The sequence below is a fragment of the Oreochromis niloticus genome, linkage group LG17, assembly GCF_001858045.2.
Source record: "Oreochromis niloticus isolate F11D_XX linkage group LG17, O_niloticus_UMD_NMBU, whole genome shotgun sequence".
In the NCBI taxonomy this organism is placed as follows: Eukaryota; Metazoa; Chordata; class Actinopteri; order Cichliformes; family Cichlidae; genus Oreochromis; species Oreochromis niloticus.
This window is the reverse complement of record NC_031981.2, coordinates 36504746-36521153: the sequence shown is the minus strand read 5'-3', so window position 1 is coordinate 36521153 and position 16408 is coordinate 36504746. Positions and strand designations below refer to the sequence as shown.

The following is a 16408-nucleotide window of genomic DNA, read 5'->3' as shown; positions in this document are numbered from 1 at the left end:
GCCCTGAGCACTAGCCGCTGATGCTAGGGAAATGTTAATTACCGTGCATCAAGATTCAGCATTCAGACCGTCCTTTCTCTCTCACACACACACGGGGACACACTTTTCAGGGCTGGTGCCTCTGTCTCCGTGCTTCCTTCTCCAACGGTGGATTTTGGAGGTAGTGATATACCAGCAGGACACAGCACGGTGCATCCCACAGGCACAAAATGTTCTAGAAACTTCCACCGTCTTTCATCATGGCTTCATTTACTAGAATGTACCGGTGTTCAGCTGCTAAAATAGGAACTACATAAACAGCATCCTTTTGGAATATTTGTAGAGCTAAACTGTCACTTTAAAAAAAATGTACAAAGATGTGTGTATACAAAATTCTGAGTATTGACATTAGAACTTTTGCTAGAATGTTGATATTGATTTGTGGATTTAAAAGAAGTATAACTGGAATGACTACTGGGCCATCTCTGTTTGTCTGTCTGCAGCTAAATATGATAATAATAAGATGTGGTTTGTGGTAATGAAGTGTGTTATTGCATAAACGGAGCCAACGGCCAGCTGAACTGATTCCTCTCTCACTTTGAATAATTTTTTCCAAATCTTTCTCTCAGACTCATTTTCAGACTGCCTCTTGGAGCTCATCATCTATGACAGCTGTAATTTCTGTCTTTTGTTTCTTTTTTAGTTCATTTACATTTGCGTCATGGTTTATCTGTATTACAGACATCAAGAAAAGATTTGAACCAATTTCTGAAGAAAATAGTTTTCAGGGCAATTAACTCACAATAAGCTGATGTCAGAATACCAGCTAGCCTTGCAAAATTAAGGCTACAAACACCTCTTGATGCATCAGAGATTTTGACCATAATTAGACTGGAATTCCACTTAGTAACAACAGCTGACTAAGCAGTTACCTAGTCTCCAAATATGGTAACCAGTGTGCATAAATTCCACCTACTAAATGTTAAACACATGCAACAGCTGCCACAGTAGACAGAGATGGCAGAAATCTAAAAGTAATTTGATACTAGGCTGGTCATTAGCTAGACATTAACTAAAGGAGAGAGAGAGAGCTTAACCCTCTAAAATCTGAAAACGGAGAACAGCAGCTGTTGAACTGAACGCCATCATCTTTGGATCAAAGCACAGTGGTAAGTCGCACAATGATGCCTCTTGTTTCCTCCTTTCTACTGAGAGCGAAGGGCTCAAACCCTCACATCAACACGCTGCCTCAAATAATGACAGCAAAATTGAAGGGCTGGCAGTGAATGAGAGAAAAGCACACATGGCGTAAACAGACTTTAAAGGCAGGCATTGATGGGCTGTGACATAACTGGACACTGAAACCAGATGAATCTTTTTTTAAGGTCCCTTTTTATTTCAGGACACAGTGATCCATGCTTTTTAAAGGAAACTCAAGAAAGTGTTCCAGGTTTCACATGTTAACGCTTTTGGTGTATGTTTGCCAAGCTAGTGTTTTGAAACCGCAACATAGTCTCTATAATTTCTTTAATTATATTTTTTTCCATTGTTTGCCTGTAAAAACTAACCGTAGATTGCTCCCACACTGCTTGAAACACAGCAACAACATAAAGTTACATAGTGTGCTATTATTAAAAAAATCTACAAAAAAGAAAGATGTGAAACAGCAATGCAACAAGAAAGACTGGTGTGATCAAGCACAGATCAAAGATTCTGGAACCATCAGCCGTGGAATCACAAATACCTGCAAAAAAAGAGGGAAAAGACAAAAAAATCATCAAACGTGAGAGAGAAGACAATTATTGGCATATAAAGACCGAAAGAGAAGAGGTGCTCAGTGCATCATGGAAAGTTGCTTGGCACCCTGACAACAGCATAACTAAGGGATGCTTCAAAGACACCTGATTGTCCTTCATTATCTGTACCACTAGCAAAAGTTTTTATTAACAAGAAAGGTTTGAAGTCTAATCTTCAAATGTAGAGACAGTTTCTACCTCATAAACTTGAATCTGGCTTACAAGAGAGGGACCTGATCACTGATAGTATGAGGTCTTTACGGTGTGACAGAGCTTTGTCATTAAGGGCTCTGTATGTGAGGAAAATCATTGTTAATTCTGTATCAGAGGAAGCCAGTGAAGAGTAGCTAATATATAAGAACTATCATTTCTCTCTCTAAGTCCTTTCACTGCAGCATTTTTAGATCAACAACGGGCTTTCTGGAGACTTTTCTAAAAAATTTGGATATTCACTAATTACAACCCTATTTAGTATGAACTACTTTTTTATCATTGCTTTAGAATTCCTAAATCTGACAATGCAGTGCATGCAAGCAAAGACAGACTAAGATAATCCCTTTTTTTAAGTGTGTTTTGGAGCTTTTAGGGCCAAGTTCCATATCTTCAGAAGTAGAAAATCATGGGTCATCAAAGCCTTTATGTTTTTAAGCCATCCCTGTTATTTACATCATCTAGCATCATAGATAAATAAACTTGGTTATCATCTGCATAGCAGTGGAGGACTGTAAAAGATAAAAAAGTATCGGTCCTAAAACATGTCCATGTGGAACTCCGCAGGTAACCTTTGTGTCTGAGGAAGACACATTTTTCAACAAACTGAAATCTATCACATAAATATGACTTTAGCCTCTAATCTCACTGATTTATTGCATCTTTAGCAAAATGTTGGTTTCAAATGCAGTTGTGAGATCTGATAGAAGAGAGAACAGAGAAACTTAAATTAAGTAAGGCATTTGGAGACGTTCACTTGTGCTTTTTGTGCACTTTTTCATGTACTTTAAATCCTGGCTGAAATTAATTAACCAAAATTCATTTTTAACGATTTTCAAATATTTAAGAGGTTTGTTGCAGTTAGGTAAGGCCTTGAGTTAAATGTAAAGTTTGCTATATGCAGCATATCAATAATATTGGATCAATGGTAAAACATCCTTGAGCAGTCCAGTTAGGGTGGGTTTAGACGATGAGAAATTGCTGAAGTTACCTCAGAGAGATCAATATATATTTACATACTATAGCAGGAGATCAGGATCTAGTATGTATATATACTATAGTGACCCTAAATTGGATAAGTGGAAGAAAAAGGATGGATGGTGGCCTATGTTAGAAGCGAATTAGACCACGGAGAAGGTTTTCTGGAGCATTCACTGTTGGAGTTCTTGTAGTGTGCATGTTCACCATATCTAAACATTTCATGGGCACTTGACAAAAATCACTTTACTTTCCCAAATGGAAAATTGTTACGAGCAAATGTGTCTATACTGCAAAAACTGACTCAAGAAACATGACAAAAAACCCAAGATACTAACCTGTCCTCCAAACCCTCCATATTCCAACTTGGACAGTCACAGGATTTGCCAGAACAAGCCATTTCCATTAAAGGCCACAGCTTACACAAGTCAAGAACACCTACAGAAACCACAATACACAATTGAAGGCATGTGCTTTTATTATTTTGGCCAATCTTAGTAGTGTTTCAGCCTCACTGGATGGAATGCTAAGCAATTTTCCTCTTATTTATACACATGTGCTAACATGGATGCCTTGCCTGTAGAGCTGCTTGGGGGGCTGAATGTCTTGCTCAAGGCAATGTGGACTGGAGGAACCAGGGACTTAAACTGCCATCTATGCTGTCTACTGCTCTACCTGCTGAACCACAGCTGCTGAAAGACAGCAGGAGAGGCAGGTGGAGCCACAGGAGTGTTACAGCGTACAACTAACACAGACAAGCTCAGCCACACTCAACCAGCCAATATACAAGAAGGGCCTCCAGTACACAAACTAGATCTTCATTTCCCTCTGCTTTTAATTTAAATTCCTGTACTCTAAATATTTCCTGTCATGAATTAGCTCCACAAAAATAAAGATCCAGTGCTTTGGCCTGTAGGGCTGTCCATGACATCACATCACATCACATCACATCACAGTTTTGTCAAATATCTCCTTCCAGCACCATCTGTCCTTGATGCCCAAACAAGCAAATGTGGCTCCCATAGGAGCTTTCTCTTCACTGAGACCAGAATATAATCAGAATAGGACAGCTATGCTCTCGCTGTCCACAGCCTTCAGTCACAAATTGTTACTGTCACTCACTTCCGAGGAATTTACCACTGGAGAATCAGAATCACCACATCCTCATAAGTCATCATCTTCTCTGTAATTCTGTTTGTGGATTTATTGGCTGTGTGTGTGTGTGTGTGTGTGTGTGTGTGTGTGTGAGAGAGAGAGAGAGATTAATGAGGGTGATAAAGGAACTGTAGGCCTCCATATTTCCTGAGTGATCAAAGGAGCTGCTCTGATGAGTCAGAAGGAGCCACCATCCCCACTGTGCAGCATACTCAGCGTTTCCATACATCTGACATCCAGCTGTGTTTTTGTCATTGATTTTGGGGGAGTTTATCTCATTAAAACAGCTCTCAGGACGAGTCAGCACTGATAACAAAAGGACTCTGTCACACACACAGCCACACACACATGCAAACACAAATATATTTGTACATGAGTGATGCAAAAATTGTTCTACAACTCTCTGCTTTAAAACAGAACTCACAAGCAAAGCACAAGGCCTCGGTCAAAGTTTAGTTCATGTTAAACAAAAGGCTGCAATGCTCACAAATACACAGGACACAAAGGTTTCCACAATGTTGCACACACTCCTCGGCCTCCTGTGATGTGTAGTGCAGTCTTGCGGTGTAAACACCCGGTGTCCACATGTTTTATGACTGCAGCTGACAGTAACTGTAAACACATGCTGCTGCTTTCTTTTATGGAGTTGGAGACGGGCTGACTGGTAGTGGGAGGAATAAGTACAAGCTTCCGCCTTTAGCTTCCGTCCAGCTTCTCATTATGTTCTCAGGTGTCTTCTTTGCATATAAACAGCAGGACTCCTCACACTGCACTGATGACAGGACAAATCATCTGTCTCCAGCTGAGAGCGATATCGAAAAGTTCAGCTTCACGGTGCTGTGAAAAAGTATTTGCCCACTTCTCAATTTCTTTTTTTTGTTTGTTTTTTGATTTGGGGTTTGTTTGTTTTTTTGGGCATATTTGTGACTCTTACATGTAAAAAGAAGCATTAGGGTCACAGTAAGAGAAAAAAGTCCAAATGTGGAGATTTTATTTTAGAACGTTTTATTTTAGATCATTAAATAAAAGTTACTATTAGACAAAAATAACCTGAGTAAATACAAAAGGCAGTGTTTTTTTTACTCATAAATTAACCCTGAATGACATTTGTTTGGATCCCTGAGTTCAGTTTCAGTAGCCACACCCAGATAAACGGAAAATACGCCTGACAAAGTAGGTAGGTTAGAAGAGCTCATAAAAGCAAAACATCACAGCACAAAGAAAGAAACAACTGAGAAACAAAGTAACTTCTCTCGGCCTGGAAAGGGTTACAAAGCCATTTCTACGAGGTCATTACCATCATTTCTGCCCATGACAACAGAAGTCATTTACAAACGTCATTTACAAAAGTTTCATTACTAGTCATTAACTACAACTGCTGGAGACTGTTACTCAAATATGAAGAATGTTTTATCACAGTTTTTTTTTTTCCTTGAAGTATTTTTAGCTGCAGGTCAGTGTATTGTAGTGTAGTTTATTTTACTGAATGACTAAAAATAAACTACACTGTGTTTTTCTGATACACATCCAATTCAACAGCTAGCTCATTAATATTTTTTGAATTTTTTCAGGGTACAAGAGATATCTGGTATACGCTCAGATGTGGGATTTTTGAATTTGGGATTGTTTCACAAATTTCCAGAGATAAGCAACATTTTGACAAACTGGACTGTCAAGCACAAACAATTCCATGCCAGCTACAAACAGACTCTTGACAAATGCAAATACACTCAAAGCTTTTGTTTTTGATGCTTTTTATAGTCCCACTGTTGCAAAGTGCAAATGGTAAATGGACTGATTCTTATATAGGTGGCGCTGTCACTTGGTGTTCGCTCGCTTTGTGGTAGAGTATCACTTCCTGTTCTTGCTCAAACACAGTGGTGTTTCTGAGTAGCTCATCTGCTTAGCAATTTAATTAAAAACTTTTAAATACATTCATTTTTCATAGTATAATCTTCACGTGCTTCATCTGAAGCACCCTTTCTGTGTGCTCACTACCTAATTTATAGCCAAAGTATTCACTCACTGTCTCTGTACTGTTTCGCTAGCTTAGCTTAGCTCGTAGCCGACTCGTTAGCACCATGGCTACTTCACCTGTCCCTCCTGCACTTTCCTGCTCATTGTGTCAGATGTTTAGTTACTCCTCGGCCTCCTTTAGCAGTAATGATACCTGTAACAAATGTAGCATATTTGCAGCTCTGGAGGCCAGGATTACTGAATTGGAGACTCGGCTTCGCACCCTTCATTCACCCGTAGCTAGCCAGGCCCCTGTAGCTGGTGCAGCCGAAGATAGCGTAGGCCCCGCTAGCTGTTCCCCGGCAGACCCCAAGCAGCTGGGGAAAGAGGGCGGCTGGGTGACGGTGAGGAGGAAGCATAGTCTTAAACAGAAGCCCCAGGTACACCACCAACCTGTTCATGTGTCTAACCGTTTTTCCCCACTCGGCGACACACCCGCCGGGGTCAAACTCTGGTAATTGGTGATTCTGTTCTCAGACATGTGAAGCTAGAGACACCGGCAACCATAGTCAATTGTCTTCCAGGGGCCAGAGCAGGCGACATTGAAGGAAATTTCAAACTGCTGGCTAAGGGTAAACGTAAATACAGTAAGATCATAATTCACGTCGGCAGTAATGACACCCGGTTACACCAATCGGAGGTCACTAAAATCAATATTGAATCGGTGTGTAACTTTGCCAAAACAATGTTGGACTCTGTAGTTTTCTCTGGTCCCCTCCCCAATCAGACCAGGAGTGACATGTTTAGCCGCATGTTCTCCTTAAATTGCTGGCTGTCTGAGTGGTGTCCCAGAAACGATGCGGGCTTCATAGATAATTGGCAAACCTTCTGGAGGAAACCTGGTCTTGTTAGGAGAGACGGCATCCATCCCACTTTGGATGGAGCAGCTCTCATTTCTAGAAATATGGACCAATTTATTAAACCCCCCAAAATATGACTATCCAGAGTTGGGACCAGGAAGCAGAGTTGCAGTCTTACACGCCTCTCTGCAGCTTCTCTCCTCCTGCTACCCCCCCAAAAACCCATCTCCATTGAGACTGTGTCAGCTCCCAAAAAGACAAAAAACAGACAAAAAACCAGCAATAAATCTCCAAAAGTTGAATCTGTTCATCTGGACGTAGCGTTTTGTGGAAGAAACGTTTCGTCACTCATCCAAGTGACTTCTTCAGTCACTTGGATGAGTGACGAAACGTTTCTCCCACAAAACGCTACGTCCAGATGAACAGATTCAACTTTTGGAGATTTACTTTCCTGGATGATTGAGAATGCATCAAGACGTTTTAAACCAGCAACAAACAACTTAAACATAAAAAATCACAAAGAAAGAACAATACAGTATCCACATCTGAACCAAAGAGTAAAACAGTGAAATGTGGATTATTAAATATTAGGTCTCTCTCCTCCAAGTCTCTGTTAGTACATGACTTAATAATTGATCAACAAATCGATTTACTCTGCCTTACAGAAACCTGGTTGCAGCAGGATGAGTATGTTAGTTTAAATGAATCAACACCCCCGAGTCATTCTAACTACCAGAAACCTCGAAGCACAGGCCGAGGGGGCGGTGTGGCAGCAATTTTTCACACCAGTCTATTAATTAACGAAAGACCAAGACAGACTTTTAATTCATTTGAAAGCCTGATGCTTAGCCTCGTCCACCCCAGCTGTAAAACTCAGAAACCAGTCTTACTTGTTATCATCTATCGTCCACCTGGGCCTTACACAGAGTTTCTCTCTGATTTCTCAGACTTTTTATCTGATTTAGTGCTCAGCTCAGATAAAATAATCATTGTGGGTGATTTTAACATCCATGTAGATGCTAAAAATGACAGCCTCAACATGGCATTTAATCTGTTATTAGACTCAATTGGCTTCTCTCAAAGTGTAAAAGAACCCACCCACCACTTTAATCACACTCTAGATCTTGTTTTAACATATGGCATAGAAACTGAACATTTAACAGTGTTTCCTGAAAACCCTCTGCTGTCTGATCATTTCCTGATAACATTTACATTTACAATAACTGATTACACAGCAGTGGAGAGTAGACTTTATCACAGTAGATGTCTTTCTGAAAGTGCTGTAACTAAGTTTAAGAATATAATCCACCCACTGTTACCATCTTCAATGCCCTGTACCAACATAGAGCAGAGCAGCTATCTGAACGCTACTCCAACAGAGGTCGATTATCTTGTTAATAATTTTACATCCTCACTACGTACGACTCTGGTTACTGTAGCTCCTGTGAAAACTAAGGCCTCAAATCCAAAGTCCCTGACTCCGTGGTATAATTCTCAAACACGTAGCCTAAAGCAGATAACTCGTAAGCTGGAGAGGAAATGGCGTGTCACAAATTTAGAGGATCATCATTTAGCCTGGAGAAATAGTTTGCTGCTTTATAAGAAAGCCCTCCGCAAAGCCAGAACATCTTACTATTCGTCACTGATTGAAGAAAATAAGAACAACCCCAGGTTTCTCTTCAGCACTGTAGCCAGGCTGACAAACAGTCAGAGCTCTACTGAGCCAACCATCCCTTTAACGTTAACTAGTAATGACTTCATGAACTTCTTCACAAATAAAATTTTTATCATTAGAGAAAAAATTACCAATAATCATCCCACAGATGTAATATTATCTACAGCTACTTTTAGTACCATCGATGTTAAGTTAGACTCTTTTTCTCCAATTGATCTTTCTGAGTTAACTTCAATAATTACTTCCTCCAAACCATCAACGTGTCTTTTAGACCCCATTCCTACAAAACTGCTCAAAGAAGTCCTGCCATTAATTAATGCTTCGATCTTAAATATGATCAACCTATCTCTAATAATCGGCTATGTACCACAGGCCTTCAAGGTGGCTGTAGTTAAACCTTTACTCAAAAAGCATCTCTAGACCCAGCAGTCTTAGCTAATTATAGGCCAATCTCCAACCTTCCTTTCATATCAAACATCCTTGAAAGAGTAGTTGTCAAACAGCTAACAGATCATCTGCAGAGGAATGGCTTATTTGAAGAGTTTCAGTCAGGTTTCAGAGCTCATCACAGCACAGAAACAGCTTTAGTGAAGGTTACAAATGATCTTCTTATGGCCTCTGACAGTGGACTCATCTCTGTGCTTGTCCTGCTAGACCTCAGTGCTGCATTCGATACTGTTGATCATAATATCCTATTAGAGCGATTAGAACATGCTGTAGGTATTACAGGTACTGTACTGCAGTGGTTTGTATCATATCTATCTAATAGACTCCAATTTGTACATGTAAATGGAGAGTCCTCTTCAGACACTAAGGTCAATTATGGTGTTCCACAGGGTTCAGTGCTAGGACCAATTCTATTTACATTATACATGCTTCCCTTAGGCAGCATCATTAGAAGACATAGCATAAATGTTCACTGCTATGCAGATGACACACAGCTCTATCTGTCCATGAAGCCAGGTAACACACACCAATTAGTTAAACTGCAGGAATGTCTTAAAGACATAAAGACCTGGATGGCCGCTAACTTTCTGCTTCTTAATTCAGATCAAACTGAGGTTATTGTACTCGGCCCTGAAAATCTTAGAAATATGGTATCTAAGCAGATTCTTACTCTGGATGGCATTACCTTGGCCTCCAGTAACACTGTGAGGAACCTTGGAGTCATTTTTGACCAGGACATGTCCTTCAACGCACATATTAAACAAATATGTAAGACTGCTTTCTTCCATTTGCACAACATCTCTAAAATTAGAAATATCCTGTCTCAGAGTGATGCTGAAAAACTAGTTCATGCATTCATTACTTCCAGGCTGGACTACTGTAATTCATTATTATCAGGATGTCCTAAAAACTCGCTGAAAAGTCTTCAGCTGATCCAAAATGCTGCAGCAAGGGTACTGACAGGGACTAGAAAGAGAGAGCAGATTTCTCCTTTTTTGGCTTCCCTTCATTGGCTTCCTGTTAAATCCAGAATTCAAAATCCTGCTCCTCACATACAAGGTCTTAAATAATCAGGCCCCATCTTATCTTAATGACCTTGTAGTACCATATCACCCTATTAGAGCACTTCGCTCTCGCTCTGCAGGCCTACTTGTTGTTCCTAGAGTATTTAAAAGTAGAATGGGAGGCAGAGCCTTCAGTTTTCAGGCCCCTCTTCTGTGGAACCAGCTTCCAGTTTGGATTCAGGAGACAGACACTATCTCTACTTTCAAGATTAGGCTTCAAACTTTCCTTTTTGCTAAAGCATATAGTTAGGGTTGGACCAGGTGACCCTGAATCCTCCCTTAGTTATGCTGCAATAGACGTAGGCTGCCGGGGATTCCCATGATGCATTGAGTTTTTCCTTTCCAGTCACCTTTCTCACTCACTATGTGTTAATAGACGTCTCTGCATTGAATCATATCTGTTATTAATCTCTGTCTCTCTTCCACAGCATGTCTTTATCCTGTTTTCCTTCTCTCACCCCAACCAATCACAGCAGATGGCCCCGCCCCTCCCTGAGCCTGGTTCTGCTGGAGGTTTCTTCCTGTTAAAAGGGAGTTTTTCCTTCCCACTGTCACCAAAGTGCTTGCTCATAGGGGGTCATATGATTGTTGGGTTTTTCTCTGTATGTATTATTGTGCGATCTACTGTACAATATAAAGCGCCTTGAGGCAACTTCTGTTGTGATTTGGCGCTATATAAATAAAATTGAATTGAATTGAATTGAATTATATAGCACTCCTGGAGCAGTCAAAATGCTTTATACAATATGCCTCATTGACATAAGCTCTTCTTCCTATGCTTTAGTGATTTCTATCTAACATTCACACACATTCATACTCCAATGGATGCATCGGAGAGCAACTTGGTGTTAGTATCTTGCCCTCGGATATTTGGCACACAGACTGGACAACAACAACAAATGTTTGCTCAAGGAAGGTCCTTTGATTGTTGGGGTTTTCTCCAGTGTAAGGTCTTTAGAATATGAAGCACCTTAAGTCAGCTGTGTTGTTGTGATTTGATGCAAAATATGTATTGACTGGACCCTTCTTCTAGGGGTTTAGGGTTGTCTTGTTGAAATATGGAAGGCCTTCCCTAAAAAGGAGCTGTCTGGGCTGGAGCATGTGTTTCTCTGAAACCCATATGTGTTTTTCAGCATTTTGCTGGTGACGTTCCACATGTGCAAGCTCCCAGTTCTATAAACACTGATACACCATACCATCAGAGCTGCTGGCTATTTAGCTGAGTGCTAATAACAAGCCAGATGGTGCCTTTACTTTTCAGTCCGGAAGATGAGGAATCCATGTTTTCCAAAACAAATGTCAAACTTTGGTTTGTTTGAAAACAGTTATCCATATTGTTTCAGTGTTCCTGAGTCCATGCAGTGATTTCCATTACAGAATCATATCTATCATTACCAGACTGCTTCTCATTTTGTCCCTTACGCACAGAGATTCCTCCAGGTGCTCTGAATTTTTGATAATATTATGTAGTGTAGATAACACTGCATTCAGAGTCTTCACAGTTTTACACTGACAAACATTATACTCAAATTTTTCACAGACTGATGAACCTGTGCCTCTCTAAATGCAGCTGCTCGCCTGCTAACTGGTACCAAACGGAGAGAGCATATAACCCCAGTTTTAGCTTCTTTACACTGGCTTCCTGTCTCCTACAGGATCCAATTTAAAGTTTTATTTTTTGTTTTTAAGTCACTTAATGCCCGAGCCCCTCCTTACCTGTCTGAGCTCCTCTCTGCCTGTGCTCCAGGAAAAACCATGAGGTCTAGCTCAAAATTAATGCTGTCCATCCCACGGACTTATCTCAAATCCCGTGGTGATAGATCCTTCTATGTGGCAGGTCCCAGACTCTGGAATTGTCTCCCCTTAAATATTAGATCTGCACAAACACTTGAGCAATTTAAATCATTACTAAAGACACATTTTTATGCCCTGGCTTTTAACACACTATGATCCAAGCACTTTGGTCTTATTTGAATTAGTTTTAGTTATTGTTTTAATTCTTTTATTGTCGTATTATTGTTTTTTATTATTATTATTGTATTACATTGTTGCTTTTTAATGCCAGTTTTATATTGTTAAGCACTTTGTGCAGCATCGGCTGTTTGAAATGTGCTATATAAATAAATTTGACCTTGACCTTGACCTTAAGATGCTCTTTTTTATATCCAATCATTTACTGTCCTAATGCCAATTCACCAAATTAGCTACAGCATGAAACAACTACAGCAGCTGTTTCTTTTAGATGAATTTTGCTGCCATCAGAATTCCAGAAGAGCTGTTATTTGTATTACTTTATGCGGGTTTATTTCACTCTATTGTGAATCAAATGTGGCTTTATGAGATCTGAAAATTATAGCATTCTGTGTTTTTTTTCGTGATTTCATGCACCGTCCACCAGTGTTGGCCAAGTTACTTGAAAATAGTAAGTACTGATTACTTCTCCAAGAAAGTAATACAGTTACTTTACTGATTACTTATTTTCAAAAGTAAGTAGTTACTTTATTACTTAGTTACATTTTAAAAACATGACACACAACCTGAATATGTAATAAAGAGACAGACCTTTCAGCCCAATTCTATTTTTTCTGCTTAATCCATCATATAAAATTGAATCAAATAAAATAAAATAAAAAATAAATAAAAAAAGTCTCTTTTTAAAACTTGTTTTATTAGTTTGAATCTTTTGACTTTATGCATATTGCATTAAGCAAAAATTAAATTATATGCAACAGTCTTTGACTTGAAGAAATAACTTGAAGCGGACACTAATGTTTTTGTCACTTTTTACAGAATCAAAGTCAAAGTAATGTGAGTACTTCCAAGCTTTAAACGCTGCATGGTCGTACTCTCTCCCGCACTTCATATTATTTAGTGATGTGCGATACCATTGATTTCCTTTCCGATCCGATACCAAGTAAAATTCAGGGTGGTATCGATGATACTGAACTTAATATTTCATTGTATTTAATAATACAATATATAATTGTATTATATAATTGTAATAATAACATAATAATATAGCTTCATAATGATTACAGGACATCAGACTACTTGTTCTTATTGCTTAATAATGCAGGATAATCATATAGAAATAAAAAACCTGAAGTTGTGCGCTATTTGAACACGTTGCCTGCCTGCAGCACTAAAGGACTCCGCTAGAGACGTCTGTCTGGCCCTAGCAGCACCTGTCCCTCTCCTCCTCAGTTCGCCTCAACATAAGCTCATATGATTTACTCTGAGGCGTTTGACGAGGTTAGTGGTGTTGCAACAATACCTCACTGTCTTGCCACATGTATCGCAAACCACGTCCTGGCTGTTTGTGGAGGTAAAATACGTCCACACATGATGCCGTTTACGCTCTGCCATTGTTGTTAGTGCACACGCCAGGGGCTGCGACACATTTATACAGCCGTATTTCGCATATGACTATGAAAAGCGTAAGAGGAAGTCGTTCCTTAGTGATATAGTTTCTTTCCACTGCGTTACTTTTAATGGAAAAACTACAAATTTACCCCAGAGTACTAAAATATCGATATTTTAATATGAGAATCGATTCTAGAACATAAATTACTGGTATCGGAAGAATCGATATTTCACTATCGATCCACACACCACTAATATTATTGTTGATCTACACACGTCTGTTGCCACGGACGTCGCACACTCGTTTGTCATTGTCATGAGACACTCTCACAAACAAAATCACGGTTTAGTAACACAGTAACGCAGAGTGCTAAAGGGAAAGTAACAGTAATCTAATTACTTTTTTGCAATAGTAATCCCTTACTTTACTCGTTACTTGAAAAAGTAATCGGATTACAGTATTTCTGCTTATCTCTGCTGTCCACTGGGTAGCCATGGCTCAAGAGGTAGACAGGTCATCAACTAACTGGAAAGTTGGTGGTTCGTTTCCTGGTTTCTCCAGTCAGCACATGAAGTAGATAGAAAGCACTCAGATGTAGAAAAACGTGTGTGATCACGGATAAATGAGGGATGCTGTATAAAACGCTTTGTGTGCCCAAGCAGAGTAGAAAAGCACCACATAAAAATCAGCCCGTCATAACCTCTAAACTTGTTTTTGATCGTGTTTGAGAATAGCGAAGACCAAAGCATGGACAAGCTCATTTTTATTAAATTACCAGGCCCAGCTCCACTCAGCCCCCTCTGCTTCATGGAGGGCTGTGGTGAAATATTGAGGCCTGAGCTGACCGCTGCACAGATAACAGTAACTAAATGATGAGTCTTTCGACAGAATCCCTGAAGAGGGTATTTAAAACAGATATCTGCTGTCTTCCGGCCTCGGGGATGTTAACTCTTATCTATGATGTATCGAGGTGGATTCGTGATTCCTAGCAAAGTGTTAAAGCCTATGTTCTAGTGCCCCAGGTTATATTTTCGCAGACTGTTCGAGCTGCAGACGTGTTCCTCAGATCTGCCTTTTTCCTCCGCTCTCCTCCCGTCTACCTGTCAAACACTGCAAGCTCCTGCACTACGAGCCAACATAAACGCCTGGTTGGTGCTGATGGATAGAGACAGCTATAGTGCAAATTCAAAATGTGTGAGCACACACTCACACAAACACACACACACACTGTTTATAGAGGGTGCAACCAGAGCCCTGGAGCAGATTAACGACTTTACTTACCAATTAGCCCACTCAGCAGTAGAGGAAATGGCTCTAACTGGCCTTCTGCTTCCTCTCTTCTGTGTTTGTGCTTCCCCCTATGTAAGTATGAGCGTGTCGGCTCTGTCTGATCTAATTCTGGAGTGTTCGCCGCTGCTCCCTGACAGCTGCCTGCTGGCCAGTGGCTGTCACATGTTGCCTTCACTTCCTGTTCATGTTAAAGCTCTTCAGAGGCAGACGCGGGTCTAGCAGCCTGGTAGGGGGGTTACAAGTTGGACGTATATAAATGTGTTTGTGTGTGCCGTGTGACACATGCAGTCACACAGCAGTGGATCTTTTCTGATATCTGATTATTAAATGATCTTATGTGACATGCTTACTTTACTCTTTGGAGCATTTTTTTTTTGGCATTGTTTGTATTGAATGTTGACTTTTTTAAAAATGGGAAATTTTCTGCTTTTGTTTTGAAAAGTATCTCCATAAACCACACACACACATAAAAAGACAGACAGTGATATGACTCTTACCACAGAGATAAAGGTGCACACTGTTGACCCTGCAAGACAGAATCTTTTCTTTATCCACTGGAAGTTTTTCAAAAGCCACATTTGTGGTGACCTAAATACCCGTGTACGTGACCTGCAGATCTCACACCTAAGCCAATCATGTGCTAGCTGCTAAAAAATATAGAAGCAGCTTCTTCTTTTAGCAGGTTGCTACTGTAACCAGTGTTAGGTATATAACTTTTAACAGTAACTTACCACATTACACTATAACAAAATACTTTTAAAAAGTAATCAGCTTAACTACATTAAGCCCAACCTACTGAGAAAAGCAATTTGTTTGTGTAATGAGCACTAGTGGTGTGCAATACTGCAAATACCAAGTACAGAGTACCAAGTAAATACAGGCCAGTATTACTTGTACTAATACTGATACTATTACTTTTAATTTGTCATGATTTATGAGATGAATCATCATCACTTTGCCAAATCTAAACACAATTTAATGGCCACTAAATTTCATTGAGGGGTGGCTGTAGCAAAGGTGGTAGAGCAGCTCACCCCGTCTGTTCCACTCTGCACACCATATTATGTTTGGGCAAGATACTAACCCCTAATTGCTCCCTGATGTATCCATTGGAGTATGAATGCATGTGGATGTCAGATAGAAAGAGCATAGAAAAAAGTTATTGTGTGAATAGTCAAAGGAATTTGCAAAGAAAAGCGTCTGGACTTCTTTGAGTTGCTTGAAGACGTTTCACCTCTCATCCGAGAAGCTTAACAACGTGGTGTATGCTGTACAGTGCAGTGAGGAATGCCCAGACCTCTACATTGGAGAGACCAAACAGCCACTTCACAAGCGCATGGCACAACATAGAAGAGCTACCTCCACAGGACAAGATTCAGCAGTCCATCTGCATCTTAAGGATAAAGGTCACTCTTTTGAGGATGCCAATGTTCACATTTTGGACAGAGAGGACAGATGGTTTGAAAGAGGAGTGAAAGAGGCCATCTATGTCCACTGTGAGCGACCATCTTTGAACAGAGGCGGTGGTTTACGACACCAACTGTCTGCCATCTATAATCCAGTTTTGAGTTCCCTCCCCAGACGCCTTAACGCCCACTCACATCCTGGGCCATCTGACCTCAGGAATTCACATG

The 16408-nt window shown here is 40.1% G+C and overlaps 1 long non-coding RNA gene across 1 annotated transcript; it reads right to left on the bottom strand.

The window, feature by feature from the left end:
* Positions 1-1357: 1357 nt before the first annotated feature.
* Positions 1358-15362, bottom strand: LOC112842715 (uncharacterized). Its single transcript, XR_003214693.1, has 4 exons — positions 15272-15362; positions 14766-14997; positions 3302-3401; positions 1358-1723 (listed from the first exon to the last, which is right to left on the bottom strand). It is a non-coding gene; the product is annotated as an uncharacterized LOC112842715 (long non-coding RNA).
* Positions 15363-16408: the final 1046 nt, after the last annotated feature.